The sequence below is a fragment of the Ictidomys tridecemlineatus genome, chromosome 6 (genome assembly GCF_052094955.1).
Source record: "Ictidomys tridecemlineatus isolate mIctTri1 chromosome 6, mIctTri1.hap1, whole genome shotgun sequence".
Taxonomy (NCBI): Eukaryota; Metazoa; Chordata; class Mammalia; order Rodentia; family Sciuridae; genus Ictidomys; species Ictidomys tridecemlineatus.
Genome location: NC_135482.1, coordinates 9,713,275 through 9,735,179, shown reverse-complemented (window position 1 = coordinate 9,735,179; position 21,905 = coordinate 9,713,275). Strand labels below are relative to the sequence as shown.

The 21,905-nt window shown below is 61.3% G+C and overlaps 1 protein-coding gene and 1 long non-coding RNA gene across 2 annotated transcripts in view; one reads left to right on the top strand and one right to left on the bottom strand.

Moving 5' to 3' along the window:
* Positions 1-11,017, bottom strand: part of Il2rb (interleukin 2 receptor subunit beta) — a 23,816-nt gene extending 12,799 nt beyond the window's left edge. Inside the window, 3 exon segments of the mRNA XM_013357256.4 lie at positions 9,326-10,112; positions 10,319-10,365; positions 10,808-11,017. The gene's annotated coding sequence lies outside the window, so the exon portion shown is untranslated.
* Positions 8,478-16,588, top strand: LOC144378528 (uncharacterized). Its single transcript, XR_013440280.1, has 2 exons — positions 8,478-9,153; positions 11,446-16,588. It is a non-coding gene; the product is annotated as an uncharacterized LOC144378528 (long non-coding RNA).
* Positions 16,589-21,905: the final 5,317 nt, after the last annotated feature.

The following is a 21,905-nucleotide window of genomic DNA, read 5'->3' as shown; positions in this document are numbered from 1 at the left end:
TGCTACCCAGTGCCCACCCCTGCCCCCCACAGAGCCCCGCTGCTACCCAGTGCCCACCCCCGCCCCCCCACAGAGCCCCGCTGCTACCCAGTGCCCACCCCCCCCCCACAGAGCCCCGCTGCTACCCAGTGCCCACCCCCCCCCCACAGAGCCCCGCTGCTACCCAGTGCCCACCCCCCCCCCCACAGAGCCCCGCTGCTACCCAGTGCCCACCCCCGCCCCCCACAGAGCCCCGCTGCTACCCAGTGCCCACCCCCCCCCACAGAGCCCCGCTGCTACCCAGTGCCCACCCCTGCCCCCTACAGAGGAGCCCCCAGCTCAGCGAGCGCACCCGGCCCTACCCGAGGACCCCCTGCCACAGGGCTGTGTCCCCGGCTCCCCGTCCACAGTGTCCCCTCCCGACTGTGACTTTTCCCCTTGCCCATCCGGGGCCGCCTTGTTTGGAGACAGAGCCAGGCTGCACCCTGCCCGGCCCTGGCATCTACCAAAAGTCCCCCGTGTCCTGGCGCTCGGCTGTGGTCCCAGCTGCTCTTCACCCCAACTCCAGGGAGAGGAGCAGGGACCGCAGGGCAGCCTCCAGGTGCCTCCCGGGTGAGCCCCTGCCCCCTCTGCATCTGTGCCCGCGCCAGGCCCACCCTGTCCCCTCGTCCTCACTGACCTGGTCAACAGACCCCTCAAACCGCCTCCCCAACCCCTTCCACCCTGCGGCAGCTCTCAGTTGGGTTCGATGCAGGGGTAAGTGTCAAAAGAAAACAGAGGGCCAAAATAGGAGAGCACTTTATTTCTGTTTCACAGGAAAGAAGTCCGGAGGCAAGCAGTCTGGGCTGCCAGGCGGCTTCTCCTGTTAGGATCCTGAGCTAAAGCTGTCTAGCTACTGGGGCATCTCAGTATCTCTCTCCTACCTCCTCAAAGTCCAAGGGGGCTGTTCAAGCGCCACCCATCACATCATTATTCCTGCAGCTGGAAGGTGGAGGAAGGAGGGAAGAAGGGGCCTGTCTCTGTCCAGGAGCTTCCCTAAAGTTGTCCTAGCTGCTTTTAACATCCCAGTTGGCTACAAGTGAGTCACGTGACCAAGCTCCTGCCAAAGGAGGCTGGGGGGAGTGCTTTGCTATAAATAGAGGACATGGGGCAGGGGAGAACGGGTTTGGGACTCCTTTACCCTCTCTGCCACCGTCCATCCTCTGCCACCGTCCATCCTCTGCCATCATGAAGATGCCAGCGAGTTCTGGGCCAGCCTTCCCTCTGGGAACAAGGCATGCCACCCACCTAGGTGACAGCACCACACACCTCCAGTCCTGTGTCCCACTGTCCCCCCGGACACTGGGACCCACCTTCTCGGAAGTCAGCAGGTGGCTGAGTCCTCATCTGGAGGAAGTCCCACCCCCATGGGCCCCACCTCGCTGGTGGCGAGGAGTGGAATCTCGGTCCCTGGCCAGGAGGGTGCTGTCCCATGTAACTTGGCATCTGACTCCCAGCCCAGGAAAGCAGGGTGCCCCTCACGTCCAACCTGGGCCACGGGGTAGGAAGGGACCTCACAGAGACCAGAGCAGGACACAGAGAGCAGTCTGCTGGCTAGCAGAGGGACAGGCTGCCGTCGTCCCCAAGCCTCTCCCCACCCCCCCAAAGCCATCCTCAATCATGTCCACATACCACAGAAGCCACCTCCTCGCCAGTCCCCGGCTCCAAACCTGAAGACTAGTCCCCTCCCGGCCTCCAGGAGCGCCCGCCCCACCGGCCACTGCAGGGCCTGGAGCGCCTCGGTCTCCCCGAAGCCACTTCACCTAGAGTCCCCTCTGGCTCTTCCAGGATTGCTCCACGGTGACCGGCTGTCCCACCCCACGGGGCTGGGGCTTCCCAGACAGGGGGTCTCTCAAGGCTGCCATCAGAACAGAGCTGGTCACCTCCTGCCACCCCTCTTCTCTAGGCCGATCACCCCCCAAACACAGACCAGTCCCCCCGACCCGCTAGGCCCGGCAGCTTGGATTCGGGGCCTGTGCTGGTGACCGTGCCCCATGTCCCCATCTTGCTTTGTGCCTGTGTTGGGAGTTCTGAGAGCTGAGTGTCCTGCAGGACTTGGGGACAGACGAGCGGGGCAGGAAGGGAACCTGCCAGAGCGGGAATCCTCCTCTGAACCTCTGGGACCCACAAGATCCAACTCGGGACAGTCCTCACAATGAGGGCACGATGACAAAACCAACATTCAGAACAGCACGGCAGGCTGGTGCACAAGTACGGGGTGACCTGAGTGTGCCCGTGCCAAGCCCGTGCGCGTCTGTGAGTGAGCGCGGCAGCCCCGCAGCCCCCGGAGGAGCCCCAGGCCCTGCTGATGGCCGCGGCCTCCAGGGAGACTCAGGGAACAGCAGCAGGGACGGCCGTGGGGCTGCCTGACCCGTGTCCCCAGGAACAGGGGCCTCCTCATGAATGGGGGGAACCAGAAGGAAACCCTAAAAACAGTATGGTGCCCTTGGTGGGCCTGAGCCCCCCAAGGCCCCCAAACACCTGTGAATGTCCCCAAGGAGCCATGTCTGTGGACTCCGTGGGTGGCAGCCGGGGAAGAAGGTGTTTTGTCCCGTCACAGCGCGATCCACGGCCAGGCTGGCTCCTGACTGGGGTCTCCTTCCCACCCGGCCAGAGCCCCCTTTGGGGGACCGTCAGGGACTCCGTGAGGCAGAGCCACGACGGTCCCCCTTTCCCGTGGGAAATGGGTCGGGGAGCCGCTCCCCTGGCGGGCTGGCGCCTGGCAGGTTTCACTGAGATCTGTGATCTTTCTCAGAACCCAGCCTAGGTGTCACCTCAAGGACAGGGCCCGTGACAAGTTCCTCTCTACCATCTACGCCGGCTTGCTTTTTCCTGTCTTTGTGTTTTTATTAAAGAATCGGAAAAAAATAATAATGTCCCTCTGAGACGGTGGTGGCTGTCCCCCCGGCCTGCGGTGTCTGCTGGAGGGAAGGTAGAAAACGGGGTGGGAATCTGCTCCCGCTCTGGAGCAGGGACCCCCAAACTGTAAGCTCCAGGGGCCAGAGACCCCGGATCCCAGAGGACAGGGTCTCTGAAGCCCCCTGAGCAGGCAAAGTGCCCCTGCAGGTCGGTGTGGGTGCCACCTGGCCCACAACGCACACAGAAGCAAGGAGTCCCCTGCCCTGCGGGGTCCTGCCCTCGCTGACTCTGGGATCTAAACAAGGCGAGGACGAGGGAACAGAGGAGGCTGCAGGTCACCGTACCGGGAACATGTCCCAGTGGGGTGCAGAGGGCCCCTAACCAGGAGGTTGGACTGAGCCCGAGGAGGGCGAGTCCGGGGCTGCCATGAAGCCCCCACAGTGCCCGGCCACTGATGAGGATTCTTGGCAAAGGTGGCACACGGGGACACATGGGGACACATGGAGGTGTGGGGCCACTGCCACTACCCCCTGGCCCCGCATCTGCCTTCCCCACAGAGACCCAGGCCCATTGGTGGCCTGAGGTCACTTCTAGCCTGTAGGTTGTTAGGAGCATCCCCAGGACCAAATGGCACCTGGGGACCAAATGGCACCTGGGGACGCTCAACAGTTAGCTAAAGTCGAGGCCCTGTTCTTGGTGCCTCCTCAGAGGAAACCCTGCACCCTGTGCAGTGACAGCAGCGTCAGCCTGGCAGGTCACTGGCCTTTGAAGAAGGAACGGTGGGCTCAGTGACCAGGGAGTCCTTCCAGTGTGACCTCAGCAGGCAGCACGGTGGCGCGGGAGGAGGCCCCCGCCATGTGGGGGAGGCCGGTCTCTCCCGAGGTGGGTTCAGGCAGGGGCCGCTGAAGGTGTCCACAGGCGCCAGGTAAGAGAGAATCTAACCTGGTGGAAGGGGGCCGTGGGGACGGGAACCTGGAATGGCCACTCGGTTCTGCCGGGGGATTTTGAATCTGAAGAGATACTGAAAATTGGGATTGAAACAAGGTGAAGTCCTCCCACTTAAAAGACAGGCCGTTCCGCTAACTCCGAACCAAGGCCACAGCCTCCTGCCACCCAAACCCGCGGCCACTCGGCCGCTCCGCCAGGGAGGCGCTTCAGAGGAAGAGTGACCCGAGGACCAGGGCGACGAGGACCCTCCCTCAGGGGTCTCTCCTCAGCCGCTGCCCCTGATGCACGCGGGACCAGCTGGCCCCAGAGCGCCTTGCAGCCCTTTGCTGATGGGACGGAGCTCCTTCTTGGAGTCTGGTGCCCCCAACGATCCAAGCAACTCTCCCGCCGCCGCCACACTTTTCCAGTGAACACAACCCCCCTCCCCGGGTGCCTCTTAGGTCACAGCTGTTCCCCGTCCTCTTCTAATTCAGACCAATCGAGTCTCCCTCTTTCCTTACCAACATGGCTTCCCAAATGGTCCCCTGAACCCCAATCTGTTCCCCGTCAGCTGCTGGACTTGTCTAAAGAGCAAGTCTGTGAAGTCCCTCTCCGTTGCTGTGGTTCCCATCTTGAGCGTCCCCCGAGGCCCTCGGGTTAAAGTCTGGGTCCCTGCTTGCTGCTTTGGGAAGTAGTGAACCCTTTAAGAGGAGGGGCCTCGGGAGAGGCCTTTAGGTCACTGGGTGGCCCTTGAGGGGCTGTGGGACCCTGGCCCCCTCTTCTCCCTCTGCTCTGCTGCCCTGAGGTGAGCGGTTCTGCTCACCATGATGTGCTGCCCGGGCCCAAAGCAATGGGCCAGCTGGACGCAGACCAAGGCTCCAAAACCGCAGGCCAAAGCCGACTCTTGTTTTCATGAGCTCCTCTGGAATCTGCTACAGTAATAGAAAGCGGCCTGGTGTGCTCCCAGGAGCCTGGGGTGGCCCGCGCCCAGCCTCATTCTTCAGGATCTTAAAGGGCCCTCGGTGCCTCTCCCTAGCCCAGACCCTGGAGGGGCCAGAGCCCAGAGCCACCCAGGCTGCCGCGGCCAAGAGCGGGAGGGCGGAGGGCCTAAGACCCTGATTCTCCTCAAGGCCCTGCTCGGGGTGGGACACGCCTCCCAGAGCCAGGCCACCTGGTGTGTGTCCCTCCACTGGGAGACTTTGTTCCTGAACTCTACAAGACGATTCCTCCTCTGTCCCATCCCTCACGCGGGACCAGGCGAGGCCCTTGGCACACGGGGCCAGTGAAGTACCGTTCAATGATGGACTCGCTCAGATCTAGCCAGCCACTGATGCTTCCCCGGGTCTGATCTAAGAGTCTGCCAAAGAGCGCAGGCTTAATCCTCAGCATCTCCAGGGTAAGAGCTACCATCAGGCCTCCTTTGCACAGAAGAGGAACCTGAGGCCCAGAGATGTGGAGAGAACTTTCCCAAAGTTGGCTCGGGAGCGATGGAGCTGGGTTCCCACTCGGGCAGCGCCACTCAGAGCCCAGACTCTTGCCCGGGAGCCCCTGCTCACAAGAACGTCTGTGAGTCCAGAACAGAATCATAACAATTTAGAGTCTTAACTGGCTCCTTTCTTGATTCTACCAGACGCTTAATACTTCATTCCATAAAAAAGAATGAGCACTCGCAGAAATCTCAGTTCTAGGCCTGGTTGGTAGGGTGGTCATGTGACCAGCCCCCTCCAATCAGAGATCTAGGTTCAGGTTGGGGCTGAGCATGTGACCAGCTTGCTCCAATCAGAAGCCTCACCCCAGGCCTCTGGGAGGGAGTGACCTGGGATAAGGGAGGTCAGGGGTCCGGGAGGCAGGGGAGGGAGGCATCAGAACCCCGTACCCCTGAAGACTCCCTTTGCTGGTGACACGAGCCTGTGGGGCTCTGTGGTTTGACAACTGCAATTCCTGGCTAACACGGGTGACTTTGTCAAGCGGGGCCACATGCATCTGGCACAGATTTGTGGGCTCTGGCGAGGTTGGAACCCAGGGAGGGCAGCAAGCAGAAGCAAGGCAGCCCCTGGGTGCCCTCTGCCAGGTCCCTAGAGTGACATCAGTGTTGTGACGCAGGCCCGAGGGCGCTCAGCCAGGGGCAGCCCAGGAGGGTCCAAGATAAAAGCTCTTGGCACCTAGCACAGGTGGCCCACCAAGGGCGTGGGGTGACCCTGCGCCCAAACTACGTCCTCCGGGCAGACCACGTGGTTGAAGGCCATCGCCCAGGGCCCCCTGAGGCCTCTGTGAGGCTGCTGACCGTGACTCTGCCTCACCGGCTGCTTTCCGCCTGGGTGGCTGCTTCAGGGACAGGCTGCAAGCTCCCAGCAGCAGCAGGGCCCCGGGTTTGGTGGGCGGCAGGTTTCACTTTCAAAGTGAGTTAGAGAGCCGCGGGTGAATCCTCCTCCACCCCAGGCTCACAGAGCCATCTGGCCTGTGGGAACGAGGTCAGGCGCAGCCTGCTGACCAAATCCGCCTCTCCAGGGGGCCTGCGCCCCTCGCCCCCACCCCTCACCTCTCCCCAGGCCCCGCAGGGTTCTCGGCACGCGTTGGGGTGACACACGGCCAGGGCCCCGCAGGGCAACGCCAGCCTCACTGGCTGACCTACTCCACCCACCCCTGCCGGGTTTCTGTCACCTCCTCACACTCTGCTCAACAGTCCAACCACCAACACCCACCGCCCCAGCACCCAGCCAAAAGATGGCACTCCCTCCAACATTCTTCCGTTCCACTTCATCTCACTCCCACACGACGCCCGGCCCAGAGGCTCCTCCCAGGGCCCCTGAGCACTGGACCAGAGGGTGGAGACCGGGACCGAGTCCCAGCAGAGCCACCCACTCGATAGGCCCTGTTTCTCCCTGCAGTGGTCCCTGGCCTGTCACGGGAACGGGCTGTGGTTAACCTGAACCAGACAGAACTTGCCAGAAGGATCTGGAGTGGTTCACCCTTCGAGGCCCCCACTAGAACTCAGTCGGCCAAGACTGCCCAGGGTGCCGAGCCCTGGCTGGGACTTGGACTGACAGCTCACCAGGCCGACGCCACCGGCAGGGAGCAGCTCTCCAGAGGGAAACAGGTGCCCTTTCCAGAAGGACGGGGCCAGAGCTTGCTGAGCAAGGGGGCCACAGGCACCAGCGCCCAGCTCTGGCCGGGCCAGCCCAGCCCCGCGAGGACACTCGGTCCCAACCGGGAGATCTCCAAAGCCTTCCCAGGAGAGGCAGCCTCTGACTGCGGGGACCCCAGCTGGGCCTCCTGGGACCCTCTCAGACCCTGGCATGAGGATGCTGGCACCCCCACCCCAAAGCCCCCCACTTAGGAGAAGGCCCAGCAGGGTCAGGCTGCCCCCAGAGCAGAAGAAGGAAGCTGGCCCCACCCCGCTCCTGGGGCTTGACTGTGACCTTGACCTCAGGGCCTTCAGAGCTCATGTCCTACCCTGAAATGGCAGAGGATGGCAGGCCCCAGGCGTCCCCACCCATCCTGGAGCTCTGGCAGCACCCGGAATCCTGACGCCCTCCCCAGGTCACTGCGTGGGGTGTCTTGGAACTACCCTGAGACCCTCAGCCGGAGAGGCCGCTCCCCGGGCAGAGCCACACGCACTGAGCCACACGCACTGGGCCACGGCCTCCCTCTACACCCCGGCCCCAGCCCTCCACCCACCACCCAACCCCTCCACCCACCCAGCTTCCCCAGACCAGGGGTCAGGGACCAAGCCAGGCCCGGCCAGTGCTCAGGGGCCTGGAGGGGTGGAGTGGAGGGGTGCGGGGGCACCTCAGTGGGGAGGATGTGGCCAGTGGCTTCAGGCCTGTGGGTCCAGCCCAGGAGTGCTGCTGCCACCCTGGCTGCAGTCACCTACCTGAGCCCTTCCTGCAGGAAGCAGGGGGTGGCAGGAGGGAGCCGCGGGGGTGGTGGAAGCGAGAAGTGTGCGGTTTAGACCGCAGCTCGCAGCGGAGTGGGCATGGTCACTCGGGGAGTGGCCTCGAGCCCCCTCTCAGCACTGCCCTCTTCCTGTTCTCACCTCCCGCCTGCCCCCAACACCTGTCCCCCGTCAGGTCCCAGAGCAAAACCTACAGCCACCCCAAAGACGTGAGTGGCCACAGCGTCACCAAACAGAGCAGAACCCCACAAGCCATCAGAGGGCAGAATGTTCTAGAAGCCACAGCCTCCCCCAGAGGTGCCAGGTCACGCAGCTCACACTTCCCAGGCCCCACTGCCCACCAGCCCCCAGGCCCCCTCCAAGCACCGGAGGCTGTTTCCTGACTGGGCCGAGTGAGGCTGTCCAGCAGCCCTGCCGGGTCTGAGCCTCCGCCTCATGGAGACCCCCCAGGACCCCTGTGCACACAGAAAGAGATGTGAAAAGCTGTGTTTTCACTCATCTAACCGGACGACAATGCCTTCAGGATTCTTCTTTCTGGGGGGAGTCGGGGAATTTAGGGGTACACTACCACTGAGCTGCGTCCCTGGCCCTTTCTATTTTTAATTTTGGGACACGGTCTCGCCAGGTTGCTGAGGCTGGCCTTGAACTTGTGACCCTCCTGCTTCAGCCTCAGTCCCGGGGATTGCAGGCCTGCGCCACGCGCCCGGCTCAGTGGGGGATTCTGAGACTGTCGTTTGGTGAGGAGACTGAGGCACGGGAGCCAAATAGCTGGCTGAAGGCCACAGCAGGACGTGTGGCGCTGGACCTGAGCCCAGGCCATCGGCTCCAGAGCACTCCGCTGGGTGGCCGCCACCTTTGGGATGGGAAGACCTGGGCACTGGCAGTGTCACTGCGCCTGCCTGGCTGAGCATTTCGGGCCTTCCAGAACCCTCTCTGCTCTTCCCAAGGTTCCTCTGACCCAAGTCTTGCTGCTCGGAGGCACAGAAGGTGAAACCAGCAGAAGGAGCACTTGTTGAGCAGCTGGGCTGGGCGCCCTGGTGACCACGAAGTTTCCATGACTCACTGGCCCCCAGGGAGACCAGCGGCGCCTGCGGAGACAGGAAGTGGGCGCCGGAGGAACACGGGAGAATCCCACCCGCGTCCACGGGCTGGCCAGACTGGCCGTGGCAGCCCCTCCTCCAGGGGGCTTCCTGCAGGAGAGGGCTTGGAGCCAGGTGCCCTCCAGGACAAGGGTCGAGGGCGCAGGGACAGAGCACGGAAGCAGACAGGGGCCAGCAGGCCCATCGGGCTGGAGTCCAGACACCCTGAGCCCAGCTCTCGTCTGCTGCCAGCTGCGTCTCCAGGGTCTCCCCACCCCCCGGCCCCCATGTGACCCGATGCCTGGAACTCCCGGGACCAGGAGGCGCGCAGGTTCTCCCCAGTGTGCTGTGTGCCGTGCGTGCGTCTGCTCACAGGTGAGTCCTCAGCACACCTGTGTGCAGAGGGGCCGCCTTCCACAAGCCTGGGCCATGCAGATCCAGTCCAGCCGCACTGGGCAGCAGGGTCCCCGTGAAGTCCCGGTTCCTGGGAACGCCCCTGCTACTAGGGGTCCCTCCTTACCCCAACTGCCCCCCTGGTCACGCCTACCTGGGGACTTCATGCACAAAAGGTGCCCAACAGCTGGTTGAAGTACCATTGAGGTCAGCTACAGCAGGGCACAGGGATGAGAGGGACCAGCAGTGGCCACCAGAGGGCAGTGCGCACCCCTCCCCAGCCTCTAAGCAGCGCTGGTTCTGCTGCTGTGAAGGGAAGGCAACCCCTGAGCCCCCGTGGGACAGCATCTGTCCCATACCCAGGAGTTCCAAGTGCCCAGGAAAAGAGGTGGCACAACTTCAGCCCAGGATTCGGGACGACAGCATGAGGCAGTCCAAGGAAAGAGAAGGGCAGGACCAGCAAGACCACAAGACTCCTGGGAGCTCCCGGGTCCAGCTTTGCCCTGTACAGATGATGAGTCTGGGTTCAGAGAGGGGCAGTTATTAGTCTTAGGTCACACAGCAGGTCACGGTGTGAACTCTGGCCACGAGCCTCCCCAGTCCCCTCATCCCACCTGACCTTGAGATTCAGAGCAGGAACAACCCAGGCACCTCCTCCCCTCCCCAAGTTGGAGCGGATCAGAGACAGGTTCACACTCTTCTCCCAGCCCTGAGGGTCGGGCTTCCTGAGACAGCCCTGTTCCCAAACCACGGCTCCTCCAGCATCTCTGCCGCAACCCTGGTTGGTGGCAACTGTTCCTGCCCCCAGCGCGGACTGGACCCATCGGTCTGATGGACAGCCGTCTCCTGCCTGCGGCATCGCGGCCTCGGGCTGAGCTCTTGCTCTTGTTCCCAGCGGGCTGGGCTTTGGCGGGGGAGCTTGCTCAGGGTCCGTCCTCCTGCTGGACGAGGAGCGTCAAGGTCATAGGTGAAGTCCAGGGTCCACAGCGTCTCCCACCCCTAAAGCCAGGTGCGGCTCAGGATGGACAGATGGAAGAATGAGGGAGGGAGGGAGGGAGGGAGGGGGTGGAGGGCTGCCTGGGGGCGGGTCTTGGCGAGGAGAAGGGCTGTACCAGGCACCTACTGGTGGCTCCACACTGGGACTTACAAGGACCTTGGGGTTCGGAGCTCGCTTAACCAAGGAAACTTCTCTTCCTGTGTGGGAACGGACAAAGGCCGTTACAGCTGGGTCCTGGTCCACATCTGGCCACTTCCCAGCTGTGTGACCTGGGGTAAGCTCCAGGACCTCTCTGAGCTCTGTTTCCACACTGGAAGCATCGGAAGAATCCCTGCCTCCCAGGGTGGCTGTGCAGACCCAGCACAGCCACCGCCTCCAGTCCCCGCTCAACGTGACTCGTCACCCCCTCCCACCGCCCGACTACAGAGGGACCACAGAAGGTACCACGACACAGAGAGAGAGTAACCACAAGGCCCAGCCTGCAGCAGATGCAAGGGGACCCTGCAGCGTCCCGCAGCCCCTTTCTGGGGCTGGAAGTGGGCGCCCTCCTGGGGACAGGTTATGGGCAGACACAGATTCATGCAAGTCCCTCCACACACAGCTTCTGCCAGGCCCGGGTCTCCTGCTATGAGGACCTACTATGTGCCAAGCTTGAGAAACAGCAGTGAACCGAGATGTCACCCGTGTGGCGCTCACAGTCCAGTGGGAGGGGGAGACGGTTGAGGACCAAGGAAACGTCCCAGGACCTTAGGAGAAGCAAAGGAAGAAGAGCATCGTGGGAATCAGGCACCATCTGAACCCGGTGGTCTCAGTGGACCTCATGAGTGGACCAACACATGGAAGGCTGACCTTGCCTGACCATTTAGAACTCTCCAGAATGGGCCACGGGGTTCCCGTCTGCGCCTCACCCACACTGGTCCCAAGCTCCAAGTGGGAAGGGATTTCTTGACTTGCTCTCAAAAGGCGTTTCTGGAGGTCTGGGCTGTGGCTCAGCAGGAGGGCAGTGCCTCTCTGCCCAAGGCCCTAGTTCCTCCCCAGCACCACAAAAAGAGGAACAGTATCTGGGCATTTTGGGGATTTTTAGATCATATTGTACAGAATGGAATGCCACCTGCACCGTCCTCTTGGCTTCTCCTCCCAGAAAACTCCTACTCGCCCTTCAGGACCCCAGCACCTGCACAGAGGGGGCCGCTCCCTCCCTTGGCTAGGCCCCTTGCACCTGCTACCGACTTTTTTTTGTAGCCCCAGAGCAATGCACTCTTCTCCTTTTTCTGCAGGTCCAGGATCTCCCCTGGACGGGAGCTCTTGAGGGGACCCACCCTGCTCCAGGTGTCTTGGGTGACAGAAGTAAAATGACCCGCAGCCCCTTCCTCCTCCCTCGGAAGCCAGCTGTTTGCCTTGCTGAGGAGCCGAAGTCTATTGGTTGAGGTTCTTTTGGTCTGTGAGCAAGAGAAGTCAACTCTTGTTGGGAAAACAAACAAACAAACAAACAAAACAAAAACAAAAACAAAGACAAAAACTTTCAGTGAGTGATGCTGGGAATGGGAGCAGAGGTCTGGAGCTCAGTCAAACCCCAGTCAAAACAGGGCGGCCCCAGGACCTTGGCCCGGGCTGCGCCGTCTCCCTGCTATGTGCAGGCCTGGCTCCTGCAGAGGTTCTGCTTCCCAAATCGCAGGAGCGGGACTCTGGCTGGCCCTGCTGGCACTGGGGGCCCCGTAGCCATCGCCTGGCCTGGCCAGCAGCGCTGGTGAGGTAGAGCTGGGCTTGAGGCGCGGTAAGGGCTGGAGGCTTGGAGGGTGGGCGTGGCCAGAGGCTCCAGGAAAAGCGGGGCCTGGGGCCACCCGCGGACTGCCCCACTCCTGCCTGAGGGACCTCACCGCCTGAGAGGCCCAGGCCCCTGTCCTGTGTGCACAACCGGCCGCCAGAGGCCCTGCAGAGCACCTGGGGGCACTGGGGCTCAGGATGGGGGCGCAGGAAAGCCTTGGTCTGTAAATGTACTAGAACTTGGCCCGTGGTGCGTCTGCCCATCACCGTGGTGTCAACGCTGCCGCCACGACCCCAGGGCCGGCTTCACGTGGGTGGGAAGGGGACCACACCAGGCTCCCGGGGCTGCAGGTGTCCAGGCTCAAGGGCATGAGGTGCTTCCATGGGACGCGCCCGGCTGACTTCAGGAGAGGCCACGTCCCCAGCCACCCTCTGAGAAACGACAGCCCAGGCCCTGGTGGCCATCACGGAGGCCTGTCCTCGGTGCTCAGTTGAACTTGAACCCAGGCAGTGCCGCAGCCGCCCCTGCCTTGACCACGCGCTCTAGGCTAAGGGCGGGGAGGGCCCGGCGGTGGCCATGCCCCTGCGATGGCTGGAGTCCCCTGGGTCCCACGCCTCCCGGGCCCGACCTCTCGGGAGAGACTGATTTTGCTGAAGTCCTGCCCAGCCTCTTGGGGCTCAGGGTGAGTCTGGCTTCGCATCGTCCCAGTCTCCTCCCCAGAGTTGGGTCAGGGAAGGTCATGATGCCATTGTGGCCAATGAGAAGCGAGGAGAGGCTCAAGCAGTCCTGTCCCCTCTGCCCCAGTCTGCGCCCGGCGGGGCCTCAGAGAAGAGCCCCCTCCCCTGCGCAGGTTTGGGGCTCCTGAGATGGAGAGGAGCCTCCAGCTCCGGAAGCCGCCTGAGACCTCGGGGGGGAAAAATGGCCACGTGGTCTACCCAGGCCCAGTCTTCCCAGGACACAGCGGGTATGCAGAGAGGACCTAGGCGGCCCCAGAGGGACCAGGACCCAGGAGGCTCCGCGGGACCCAGCGTGATTCAGCAGATACGTGAACAGACCCAGAGCCCGAGGCAGAGGGGACTCTGCCAGATTTAGCAGAAGAAGCAAGGTCATGAGAAGCTGCCCCTCTGCTGCCCGGGAGGCACTGGGCCGTTACCACAAGGAAACGTGGGGAGAGGGACCCCCGGCTGGACCCCAGAAACATTTCCCCCACATCAGCAGAGGGAAGCGGCCCATGAAAACGGACGCCAGCAAGTCCCATGTCACTACATCTGAGTCTGTGGTGGCTGTCACCAGTGGTCAGTGGTCAGCGATAAAGATCAGCCACCCACAGGGACGTGCTGGCCTGCCCCTGCCCCTAGCCCCATCCTGTTGTGACCTGCAGAGGGTCACCTGCTTCCTCGGTGTGCCTGGACCTCCCCCACCCTGCCTCTGCTGCCTGGTCAGCCTCCCCCGCCTCGCAGGCCAGCTGCCCCAGGCCACATGGCCAGCCCTGTGAACTCCTGACTCGTGTCCTGGAAATCCCTCCTTCCTCTCTGGCTCCTGCCACTGCCGCTGGCTCCAGGTCCCCTGCCAGCCCCACCCGCACACTTCTCCACATCTGTTCTGTTCCTGTGGAGTTTGGCTGCTTCCTGGTCCCCAGGCGCCCACGTGGCAGCCTGTGGCCACCGTGACAGGCCCGCGGCTGGAGCTGGGCAGGGAGAGGGCCGCAGGGTCTCCCCGCAGGGCCAGGGACTCCTGCTTCCCGCTGCCCAGAGGGCTCTTCCCCAGACGCTCTGCGAAAGCCGTTCACCCCCCACCCAACGTCCTGTGGGCACCCTGGACTCCTCCCCGCGGATGCCTCCCATCCCCAATCTCAGCAAAACCGAGGATCACCCAGCGGGCGGGCAAGCCGGGTCACACACTAGGGAACCAGGGGAGGGTGGGCTGGCTCCGGAGCCCCCAGCCTGGCTCCTGGACCCGCCCGGAATCTCCCAAGCCCCTGCCGCGTACGCCTCCTATTTCCTGGGACACTGGGCAGTAATGTCATGTTTCTACCCTGTTGGCACTCCCCCACGGGCTCTGAAAACTACAGCCCGGGGACCTCAGCAGGGTACAGTCCTCAGTGGGTAGAGGAGGGGGACTCTGAGTCTGATGCAAATAAAGACCACGCAGGTCCAAAGAGCTGAGCGTTCCCGGCAGCCCCCAGCCACACAGAGGCTCTCCAGGGCAGAACCAGGCAGAACCAGGGCAGAGGCACCTCAGCACACCCAGCCCACCCTGCCCACTGCCCGAGAAACGTCTGAGGGGAGCAACAGAGGCCCTTGTTCCAGGTCGGACCTCACTCCCCTCCACCTCCCTGTCCTCCTTCAAAATCCAGGATGGCACCCCTAATTCACCTGGCCTGCAGCACACACCCCTCCCGTCCCCCACCCTCTGTGCCCCACCTGGCCCAGGAGTGACCTGCCTCCCCCACACCCAGCAGAACTGGGGATGGAACCCAGGACCTGGCACATGCTGGGCACTCTGCCACTGAGCTACATGGCCACACTTTTTAAAAAAACTTGTTTGGAGAGTCTTGCTAAGTTGCAGAGGCTGGCCTCCAATTTGTGATCCTCCTACCTCTGCCTCTCGAGTGGCTGGAATTAGGGCACCACACCCAGCAGGACCTACCTCTTAAAAGCTCCCCAGCACCTAGAAAGTCGGCCTCATGCTTCCCCTGACACTGAAGGCCTCCGAAGCTTGTTCTGCCTTTCCCGTCTCAAACTGGACCCGTGTGAGCGCGCGCGCGCGCTCTCTCTCTCTCTCTCTCTCTCTCTCTCTCTCTCTCTCTCTCTCTCTCTCTCTCCTTCTCAAACGGAGCCCTAACACAACCGGCTGCAGCAGGCTGAGGGCCTCCAGTTCGCCTGACCCTTGCCCAAGCCACACCACGCCTCGTCTGTTGGCAGAGTCTCCATCACAAAGACCGTCACTGGGATGGGTGTCCCAAGGAGGTCCCCCAGAGGAGGTGGACCTCGGCTCAGGCCACGAGGGTCCCTGGTGTGTTGAGAAAGCGTGTGAGGGAGGGGTCAAGGTGAGGCACGTGGATTTTATTAAGGTGTGGGCACTGCAGAGGCCCAGGCTGGCCTCACCGGGGGAGTGTCCAGGCGTCCACTCCAGGTGCAGATGCCCATCTGAGAGCGGCTCCTCAGCTTCCCCGTGTGCCGCCCCTTGACCTATGGACTGTTTCTCTTCAGGCCCAGGTCAGGCGGGAGGGTGCTGAGGGGCCTCCGCAGCGCAGGGCTGCTGATTCGCGGAACAGTGTGGCCTGCAGGGAGGGACTTCAGAGCTAGACTTCAGTCACGCCCTCAGCTGTCCCCCAGGCTCCCGTACCTGTCCTCAGGCCTTCTACCTCACCTCCCCCTGCCCCAGCCTGATGGCTTTCTCTTAAGGGAAAAGGTGGGCTGAAAGTTCGTCTTGTGAATCTTCTGCAGCTGACCGGGGGTGCGGCCCAGCCAGGGATGGGAAACCTCTGCCTGAGTGATCCAAAGAGACCAGGGAGGGCTGGGGTCTGCTGTTCAACTTGGGGAAAGGAGGTTACTCGGGTTCACTCTGCCGCTGAGCCGTATCCCCAGCCCCATGTTTTACTTTTTATTTTGAGTCAGTATCTCCTTAAGTGGCTGAGGCTGGCCTTGAACTTGCGATCCTCCTGCTTCACCCTCCCAAGTCGCTGGGATCACAGGCGTGCGCCACCACGCCGGGCTCGGAGCCATCAGCTGCTGGTGTTCTGGAGAAGAGGGCTCAGGCATGGAAGTCCCCGGTGCAGCCACACCAATGTCCCAATGTCACATTAGGAGCAGGGAAGAGAAGGCTTTTCTTCCACCAGGAGGCTCCTGAAACCCCCAAAGAGAGCCTAAGGCAGGTCAGCCAGGCGCCCATCTGTGGGCGTCAGCCAAGGAGCACCTGGGCGGGTGGCCAGGGTCACGTGTCACGGTCTGCATTAGCAACTGCACAGGCTCCCGGGTGCCTCTGCCAAGATGTCAGGAGCCACTGTGTTTGTAGATGGCATTTCTCACCATCCGGACCTCAGAATCCAATCTCGGAATACCTCGGACTGTCCCCCTTGGATTTCCCTTTGGGGTGAACCTGGTAAGAGATCCACGGCGCCAGGAACCTCCTCTAGTCCCACGTGGAGGTAAGACATAGGCCCATGGGCCAAAGAGAACAGAGGGGAGATTGGCGGCTTGTCGGAACCTCAGTCCACTGTCCCTGTACCCACAGGTCCCTGTTGTGCATCTTCCTGACCAGCAAGCCAGTGGGTGCCGCTGGGTGCTCCTGGTCCCGGTCCCCCCCTGCTGTAAACTGACCCATGTCCTGTAACCGTACAGCCATGTGACGATTTTCTGTAGGTGTTCAACCCAAACTTCAGGCTGAGTTTTTCCAGTGACCCAACAAATGGTTTCTTTGTCCCCTGCAGAGAGAAGCCACTAGACAAGGTTGTCTCGGTGGGCGTAAGCCGGGTGCCGTCCCCCACACCTGGGGACAGCCTGCTAGGTTCCTATGGGTGTTCTCTCTCCTCAGAGGTTTTGCATGATTTGGGATTGTGAATCCGAGGCGGAAGACACTTCCCCGTGGCCTTGAAGGGGAAGGTTGTATTAACGGGCCCCCGGGGGCCATTAAACCTGTGGCACCCGACCAAACAGGGGACTCGGCCAATGTTCTATTACAAATGTTTGGAGACTTAGCCGAGACACCCACCAAGGTACCCCCGAAGAACAGAGGTGGGAAGCGGGCCCCAAGTCCAGCCATCAACCCTGTTAACGTCTTCAGCATAGTTCAGGGCCCAGTCAAGGCGGGAGTTCAGTTCTTCACAGGAAGGGTAAGAAGGACTAAAGCGGGTCTCACGAACACGCACCCTGTGGCACTGAAGCTGTGGGGAGCGTGCCCATTACGTGGGCAGCAGAGTAAGCACACCAAGACCAAAGCAAATTCCCACCCGTGGCCGAGCTGAGATAGTGTCACTTCTCCCAGGACCAAGAGAACAAGCGTTCCTCATGCAGAAAGCCACCCTGACCCTGCCACGTGACACGCCAGGGCCTCGCTCACACACCGACGGCCTCGGTGGGATGAGGAATCCTACGTAAGACCATCATCCCCAGAGAAAACCCACAGGTGAATAAATTAACAGAGCCAAACACAGGGTGGCTTATCTAACCCATCACACGATCCCCAAAGAGCGGACAAGAAGAAAAAATATAAGTGAGAGTATTAATGTTAATGGTAAGGTGGGGCCAGGCAGGGTGGCGCACGCCTGTCATCCCAGGAGCTCTGGAGGCTGAGGCAGGAGGATCCCAAGTTCAAAGCCAGCCTCAGCAACTTGGCAAAGCCCTAAGCAACTCAGTGACACCCTGTCTCTAATAAAATACAAAAAAGGGCTGGGGGTGTGGCTCGGTGGTAAGTGCCCCTGAGTTCAAACCCGGCACCAAAACAATGGTAACGTAGGACTCCCGCGACTCAGCCTGAGTACTGATGACCAGCGGCTTTTCTTTGCCCTTTTTCAAGTCTTCTCAAAGGCTTGCAGGAAGAGGAGACAGACCTTCGATTGGTCCTAGGTACTGTGAAGACTTCAGGGAAACCATGTTTGTCCTTGACACAGCATCCCCAAAGCACGGCCCGTGGCTTCACTGCTGTGTGGCACAGAGGGGCTGGCCAAGGGCCTTTCAGTCCTGGGAGAGGCTGATCTGAGAGCGTCTGTTTCCAGGTCTTCAGTAAGACCAGATCCCCAGGTTGCACCTTGGGGGGTAAATTACATGACTAGGAGCAGAGAATGGTTATCTTATTTGATCCAGGCCTTTTGTACTTGGCCTCAGTTGATTACATACCTAATCGCCGCGTGTCCTAGGACCCCTAAGTGGCCTGCAGTGAAGTAGCAAACAGTGTGTCATGAGGGCTTCCTCAGGGAAATTCAGATTCTTAACAGACGCAACCAAAGCGCTGAAGTTTCCAGTCCGGTTTTGCCAACGTGGCTTGAACGTGTAAATCACCCCTCTTAACCTCTGATCATGGGGGAAGCTGGAAGGTACAAGAGAGTAAGCCACTCCCTCCGGGCACAGTGGCACAGGCCTGTAATCCCAGCAGCTCAGGAGGCTGAGGCAGGAGGATCGGGAGTTCAAAGCCAGCCTCAGCAACAGCGAGGCCCTAAACAACTCAGAGAGACCCTGTCTCTAAATAAAATACAAAATAGGGCTGGGGATGGGGCTCCGTGGTGGAGTGCCCCTGAGTTCATTCCCTGGTACCCCTTCCCCAAATCATATGTCACCTTGGAGACAAGAAGGTTCACTGTCACTGTGAAGTGAAGTCCACACCTAGAACGATTTCAGTCTTGGCAACTTCCTGGTCTTTTTGATTCCATGCAACCAGAAAAAGGGTCAGCAAGACCTTACATCCTTGACCCGGAGGCACCCGGGTGAACTCCCGCTGCCAGTCTTCTGCAGGGAACGTGCCTCGTCCTCGTGTTAGGTTAAGTTAAGGTGGTGGCTTGGTTCACCCACCCCCTGATTGTTATGGGGACAAGGGGGACACGCTTTTGTGACCTCTCAGAGAGCACGAGTGACCAAGGTGGCCAAGGCATCTCCCCCCAGTAGCATGAGGCCCGGGTCCCTTTCATACCTTTGCGCTGACCGACCTGTGGCCATGCACGTGTGTGACCCACCCCCCCTTTACCCAGTGCCGTCTCGTTGGCCGACACCTCCCCAGGCTCCCCGTTCCTCCTCAGCGTTTGAACAACATGGACTCATATCTAAATTTGGGGTCAGGGTATTAGGGCCATTTCTAAAACACCTCGAGGTGCTGCTTGTCGAGCAGAATTTGACCGGCTAGTGTACTCCCTGGATTACAGGGCACTGCCCTTTTGCTGTCCCGTGCAACGCCTTACTGCTTGCTACCTGGGCACTGCCTCCCGGGGGCGGTCACTGCTGTCCTGTGCGTCCTTCTTTCCTGTGGCTGCTTCTGTCTGTAAACCACCATCATCAGGGTTGGTCCAAGGCCGGGCATGAAGATGGGGTCTGGTGAACATGCCGCGTGGTTTCCACGCAGGAGGGGCCAGCCCCCTCTTTCCCTGGGGTGGGAAGCAAGGCCCGGGCGTGGGTTGGCGGAGGCTGGGAGTGGCTCCGGGGACTCTCAGAGGCAGGCTTCCCCTTCAGAGTCATCCTCCCGCTGGGCCTGGCGCCCTGCATTTATAATTTAACACCCTTTGAGCTTGGTGGTCATCAGGGCCTCCAACGAGATCCTGAGGTCACTTTAAGTCATTTCTGTCACCAGAGAAACTGTGGCGGTGACAGCTCCAGGCGCCAGACCAGCTGCACGCCAGGGGCTCTGGTTGTTTAGAAGTGAGAGCCACTGGCTGTGACATGTCCCCCGGTTTTTGAGTGAGGACCCCCCAGTGCCACACCTTGTCTTTCTGTCTAAGTCCTGAGTCCCCAAGGCTGGGACACAGCCACAAGTCCTGAGTCTCCAAAAAGCTCCCTGTATCTCCCGTCCGGTCCCAGGGCTCGTAATTGGGTCCTCGTGTGGCTTTGTGCAGTGGTTTGGCTTTGGTCCCCAACAGCTTCCGCGTCTCCTGAACCCGGCCTCCCGGGGCACTCCCGGGCTGTCTCTGGTCCCAGAAGCCGGAATTTCAAAAGAACTTCTTTTCTCTCAGGAGTGAGAGTCCGTCCCCTGGGGTTAGGAAATGTTTCCCTTGTTCCTGGGAAGTCTGAGGCTTTGCGGAGACCCTGGTAGCTGGCGGCTCCGAGGACACTGACAGCCTTGGGAGCATCCCGGTCAGGGCTCAGCTTCCAGGGGCTGCAGGCGAGGAGACGTCCGCACGCTGGAGCGAAGCCCAGGGGCCTGCAGTCGGGGTCTTAACTCCTGCGCTGAGGCGTCTCCAGATCCCTGGGCGGCACCGTCGGCGGGTGCTAGGTGACTCAGTGTCAGCGTCTGTCCACTCAGAGGCGAGCAGAGGCCAGGTGTGGTGGTACCTGTGAGTCCAGTGGAGGTGGAGGCAGGAGGATCACAAGTTCAAGGCCAGCCGGGGCCACTTATCCAGACCCTCGGCAACTTAGTGAGACCCTGTCTCAAATAAAAAGGACTGTGAATGTAGCTTAGGGGTACAGTGTCCCTGGGCTCAAGTCCCAGCATCAAGGAGAGAGACGGGGGGGGGGGGGGGGGGGAGAAAGGAGGGGGAGGGGAGGGAGGAGGAAGGGAACAGAGAACAGACCGCGTCCTCGGGGTCCAGGACGGTGGACCTGGCGGATCCACTTGGTGTTTGAGTCAGGACCACGTGTGGGATGGGGTAAAGGGACAGTTCCGCCAGTGACCCGCACACCCTGCGCTGGCCAGTGCTCTCCATGGGCCTTGGAGCGGGCAGGACGGGGTCTTTCATGGGGAAACAATCAGAACGTTTGTAGCCCCCTGCCCCCCCCAGCACCGTTTCAAAAGAAAATGACAAGACAGTCCAAGGGCTGGAGGTGCCAGGGACCAGCAGAGCAGGTCACCCCTGAGGAAGGGAGGCCAGAGACAGGGCCCTGGACTGGGGGGGGGGTGCTGCAGGAGGGACCACCCCGGGAGCGGCTGCTGTTGGCGTCTGGGACTCCTTTCCTTGGACCGATTTGATTTTTGCCAAAGGGATCAGCCCCCCCACCCCTGCCCCGTCTCTCCGGGGCCTTTGTAAAGGAGCCCTCATTTCCTGGGGTGCAGGGCCCTCAGGCCACGGGGGTGAGAGACTGGACATGAAGGGAGTCGACAGAGAGGGCAACCACCAGGCAAGAGCCGAAGGAAACGGAATTCGGCATTTGGCTAAACCCAAGTCAGTGCTGTGGCTCATGGTCCCTCCGTGGTCGCCAAAGGATGTCACCCAGACAGGGATCCCAAGGAGGTCCCCAGAGGGAGGTGGACCCCAGCTCAGGCCATGACTGAAAGCAATTTAAGGAGGGGTCAAGGTGCAGCACCCATGGATTTTATTAAGAGGAAGGAGGGGACACCCACCAAGAGCCAGGCCGGGTGGGGGCCTCACCTCGGGTGGCGTGTTCACAGGTGTGAACCTCGGGGTGTAGACGCGGATCTAAGAGTGGGTTCTTAGCTGACTTGGGGTTGGCCTCTCCCCCGTCCGTCATTACCTTCCTGGGTTGTTCCTTTTCCTTGTTTTTGGTGGAAAATCTATTAACTCCCCCTGGGGGTCTGTTGTTCTGCTTTGTGAACTTGAGCAGCCGCTGTGTTGGGCAGAAGCGTTCTGGTCACTTGTGCTGCACCACAAGTCTGCCCCCTACCTATCCTGCGCCTTCTTCCTCAAGGTCAGTGGCTCCTGCACTGTCAGAGCGAGGCCACACGGTAGGTGGCACAAAGTCTGAGGCTCAGTGTGAAACTGGCCAGTCCAGAGACCGAGTCTGAGGCGCAGCTGGAGGAGGCCAATGCAGGGGTCAGAGGGGAGGTGGGCTGGGTGCTGGGCTTGGTGCCCTGGACCAATGTGGCCTGGAGATGTCTAGAGAATCTAGCTTCAGTTTGCAAAGGACAAACATCAGTCCCCTCACGGGTGCCTGGCAAGACGTTTCAGAAGCTTTGCTGACCACCGTTGGCCACCTCGCCTACTGCCAGCCCCAGGGACACCCAGGGCAAAAGGCTCCCGGCCCTGGGGCAGCCTCCTCCCACGGAGCCCAGGGCCTGAGCTGGGTGCTGGTTATGAATAACTGGAGCCCAGACAAAGGGACTGGGGTCTCCCGCTGTAGCTTCTGACAGTGGGGTCTTCAGAGACGCTGGAGGGCATCAGGTGCAGGTGGCCCAAGGACATGGACCCTTGTGTCCTCCCCTGCTGGGCTGCAGGCCTGGGGCAGCTGCAGGTGGTTGGCTCCTTCTAGCAGGCGTCTTCCTCCCAGTGCTCAGAAAGCCACCAAACCCAGCAGTAATGTGGCAGAGTCCCAGGTGAGGGGCTGGGGTTTGTGTGGCACCCAAGTGACTGGCTAGGACGCACCTCCTTGGATATTC